This window comes from Pavona decussata, unplaced genomic scaffold (genome assembly GCF_977016875.1).
Source record: "Pavona decussata unplaced genomic scaffold, jaPavDecu1.1 SCAFFOLD_174, whole genome shotgun sequence".
Classification (NCBI taxonomy): domain Eukaryota; kingdom Metazoa; phylum Cnidaria; class Anthozoa; order Scleractinia; family Agariciidae; genus Pavona; species Pavona decussata.
In genome coordinates this window covers 332,876-337,500 of record NW_028145585.1, presented here as the reverse complement: position 1 = coordinate 337,500, position 4,625 = coordinate 332,876, and the positions used below count along the sequence as shown (strand labels likewise).

General features: G+C 37.1%; 1 protein-coding gene across 1 annotated transcript in view; it reads right to left on the bottom strand.

Moving 5' to 3' along the window:
* LOC146463823 (venom factor-like) overlaps window positions 1-93 on the bottom strand; it is a 45,568-nt gene extending 45,475 nt beyond the window's left edge. Inside the window, exon 1 of the mRNA XM_085084029.1 lies at window positions 1-93. This exon is cut by the window's left edge and continues 84 nt beyond it. The gene's annotated coding sequence lies outside the window, so the exon portion shown is untranslated.
* Between the last annotated feature and the right edge of the window lie 4,532 nt (window positions 94-4,625).

Sequence of the window (4,625 nt, the reverse complement as noted above, 5' to 3'; positions counted from 1 at the left end):
ATGGCATCCCAGTTACTTGTGGTAATACGAAGCTCGCGTGAAAACAGACGGCAGTGTATTGTAACAGACCAGTGCGAAGGAAGATACTGAAACGTGATCTTCCGGAAGAAGCGTTACGTCCACGATCCGATTCGAGGGCAAGGTTCAAGCACAATGTCTATTTTAGCGTCTATTACAAAAAATTGTCAAAAAGACTCAGGGATTAATACATTAATACGTTACAAGAAGGGCAACGAAGAAGATGGTAATAAAGCGAGGCAGCCCCTTGATGGCGAGCATAATAAAATTGCGAGTAAACCAGAATTTCGGCTCTCTGTTATGGTTTGCACGACTGTTTCTTTGTTTGCTTTTATGAAAGTAATTTGGCGAAACACCTGGAATATCATATATGTGAACTGTAGTTGAAAAATTTTATACACGGAAGACTATTATTAAAACGCAACTAAAACTGAAAAAATTCAGGCTTCGACGAGATGGGTTTGCAACGGTGAATAAGGCAAATATAGTATTGGGTATCAAAAAGCGGTCCATTGGAACAAATAACCGGGATGTGTTTTCAAGCGCAGCTCTACAAGTCATTGGTCCCGCCTATACTTGAGTATGCGGCTCCTCTTTGGAGCCCGTACTTGATTAAAGATATTGTGGCGCTGGAAAAGGTTCAAAGAAGAGCTTCGCGACTTGCTTTAAGGCAGAAACGTGGCGAAATGAGTTATGAACATCGGTGTAGCTTACTGAAATGGCAAACACTAGAGAAGCGAAGAGAACTTCTATCTCTGGTTCAATGTTATAAGATAGTTTGTGGCATTGATCACCTCTTTTTCCCAGATTTCTTTGAGTTTACCAAAAGTACTCGTGCAAGAGCTAACCACGACTACAAACTTTATTTGAGAAGAGCGGTTTGTAATTGCTACAAATATTCTTTCTTTATTCGCATTGTAAGGAAATGGAATGACTTGCAAGGATATGTTGTACATGCCGAATCATTATCTGTTTTTAAGAGTTCTAGAAATTTTAAAATATTTTGCACGTTTTTAGTTAGGGAAATTGCTTTGTACAGGGTTAACCTCACGATTTCCCTTTTCCGGCAGGATGTTTTTTTTGTATTCTGTTGTAGCCTCCTGAATAAAATGTTATGTTATGTTATGTTATGTTATGTTATGTTATGTTATGTTATGTTATGTTATGTTATGTTATGTTATGTTATGTTATGTTATGTTATGTTATGTTATGTTATGTTATGTTATGTTATGTTATGTTATGTTATGTTATGTTATGTTATGTTATGTTATGTTATGTTATGTTATGTTATGAGATTCGAACCGATGCGATACCTTTGCAATGCTTTAACAAAAGTCCGCACATACAATCCCTTTCACATATTCACCTTCCACGAGTATGTATAGAACTTACAAAAAGAGGCAAAAAACAAAGAAACAAACAAGTTTCCAGTTTCTATAGTTGTCAATGCTGGCTAGCACAGTTCCGGTCTAGTTGACTGCACCGGGGTAATGAGTCAGTCTTCTTTTTCGCAGCTGCTTGAGCTGCGTACATACACCTGCATGCAAATTACAGCTGTCCCTGTCCAGCTTGAAAAAAAACATAGGGTTCTCTTTATTGAAAAGATTCCATTATGCGCTGTTGCCGTTTTCCACTTTAGCTGAACAATCTCTCTTTTCCTTTTTCCTGTTACCTTGGTGAAATTGCGATCAGCACATGTACTCCGTTTGCCTGGGTGTGTTTTTAAACTAGAATCAACTTATTCCAAACCGATAGCCGAAGACAAAACTTTCGATCACTATTGTGTAACCTTACGCCATAAAAGTGAATGATTGTGTACGGTAAAGATTAGTGCATCAACGTTATGTTGTCAGTAAGTATTCTCTCAGTCTTGCACCCACACATCTTGAGTGGTCACACTGGTAGCGGGCATGGAGGAGGACTGATCTGTATTCGAGCATGAAGCGCTGCAACATGGTGGCTAGAGCATGGCGTCTGTTTTTGATCTATAAGGAGTGTAAGTCTGTAAGTTTTCACAATCTAACATAGCTATTTTTAAATATAAACTAAAAGCTTAAAAGTTTTGGTTCTTGCCATATATTCATTTTTGAGACGTATTTATCCTATTCGTTTTTCGTCATGTCGGTCAGAAAAAACTCAAATAAAGATGTGGCTTTCTGTTGAGTAGACAGTAATTTTTTACGTAACGCACTATTGCTTGACTTTGCCTTAAAATTTTAGAAAGGAAAAGGATAAAATGTTTTCATCAAAGCTTAACATAAACCCCCTGATAATTCTTAAAGACGAGCAACTTTTCGAAATAGAGTACGATCAAGTTTTGAGCAACTTTTGAGAAACGTTTCCGAACATTTAAAGCAACCTTTTAGATTTGCAAGCAACTTGTGGTCAGGCCTACTACTACTACTACTACTACTACTACTACTACTACTACTACTACTACTACTACTACTACTACTACTACTAATAATAATAATAATAATAATAATAATAATAATAATAATAATAAAATATAATAATTCTTTATTAGAATATTCCACGCAAATTGCTATTTACAAGTTAAAGATATATAAAAAAAGAGCTATTAAAAACCTATTAACATTTCATTTCGATTAAAAAAAAGATAATATTTTCAAGCAATAATGTTTTTGTAAATAAAAAGAAAAAAAACCCAAATGTCAAGAAGTTCAGTTAAAAAAATGAAATTCGGCAGTTTAAAATCAGTTCCACATATATTAATTACAATTATAATAATCATCATCGTCGTCGTCGTCGTCGTCGTCGTCGTCGTCGTCGCAATCATCATTGTCATCACTGTCATAATATCAAAGTTCTTATCACGTCGTTTCTCGTATAGGGAGGGATAAAAGGACAACTACTGTAGTCTTTTAGCTGGCTGCCTTGTGTCGACACTTCCTCACAAACTTAGCCAGCTCTACTACTCGTCAGAAAATACGAGACTAACTCCAAGTATAAATTGAATGAACGACTTGTAGCATGAACGACTTATGAAATTCAACGACTTGGCCCATTCCGGGTATGTTGATACACAACCTATTGATAATTTAAGCTACTGGTTCGTTTGCACCGTCTATTTTCAAATGAATTCAATCTTGTTTGCTATATGACCAATACATTCGAAACAACGTGAGCGGAGAACGCAAAAACGTAGAAGCCCGTGGACAACTGCTCTTAACGGTATTTTGAAACCATTTCTGTGTTTTCCGGTTGTTGGAGGGCCTTTTTGGAGTCATATTTCCTTGTGAGTTTCATGCAAAGGTTTAGGCTTCTAATTTACATGATTGAAAAAAACTAGTATTTGGAAGCGCCGCCGGGGTCTTGAAACTGACTGTTAACTGTTAAATTTCGCATTGTTTTCTCTACAAAAAGTCTAATTCAATTTTTCGGTTGAAAGTTAATTCTGAGAAGACAAAACAAACTCCTTGGGTTGAATGCAGCCGACACCAAAAAAAAAAAAACATGTAGATAGAAAATAATGTGATGTGTGTAGATGTACGTTTGGGGGTTAAGGATTCTTATGTTTGGCGGTCAGTTTTCATGCTTACGTTTAGGGGTTAGTCATTCTTACGTTTGGAGGTTAGTTTTCTTACGTTTAATGGTTAGGAATTCTTACGTTTGGGGATTAGTCATTCTTACGTTTAGGGGTTAGGGATTGTTACGTTTGGGGGTTAGTTTTCTTACGTTTGGCTGTTAGAAATTCTTACGTTTGGGGGTTAGAGATTGTTACGTTTGGGGGTTAGTCATTCTTACGTGTAAGGGTTAGTTTTCTTACGTTTGGGAGTTAAAGATTCTTACGTTTGGGGGTTAGTTTTCTTACGTTTGGGGGTTAGTCATTCTTACGTTTGGGGGTTAGTCAGTTCTTACGTTTAGGAGTCAGGAATTCTTACGTTTGGGGGTAAGTTTTCTTACGTTTGGAGGTTAGGGATTCTTACGTTTAAGGGTTAGCTTTCTTACGTTTGAGGGTTAATCATTTTTACATTTGGGGTTTAGTTTTCTTAAGTTTGGGGTTCGGGATTCTTACGTTTCGGGGTTAGTTTTCTTACGTTTGGGGGTTAATAATTCTGACGTTTGGAAGTTAGTTTTCTTACGTTTGGGGGTTAGTTTTTTTGCGTTTTGGGGTTAGGAATTCTTACGTTTGGGGGTTAGTTTTCTTACGTTTAGGAGTCAGGAATTTTTACGTTTGGGGGTTGGTTTTCTTACGTCTGGGGGTTAGGGATTCTTACGTTTAGGGGTTACTTTTCTTACTTTTGAGGGTTAGTCATTTTTACGTTTAGGGTTTAGTTTTATTAAGTTTGGGGTTGGGGATTCTTACGTTTGGGGGTTAGTTTTCTTACGTTTGGGGGTTAGTCATTCTTACGTTTGGGGGTTAGTTTTCTTACGTGTAAGGGTTAGTTTTCTTACGTTTAAGGGTTAGTAATTCTGACGTTTGTTTTCTTACGTTTGACGGTTGGGGATTCTTACGTTTTGGGGGTTAGTTTTCTTACGTTTGGGGGTTAGGGATTCAAACGTTTCGAGGTTACTTTTCTTACCTTTGGGGGTTAGTCAATCTTACGTTTAGGGGTTAGTGTTCCTACGTTTGGGGGTTAGGG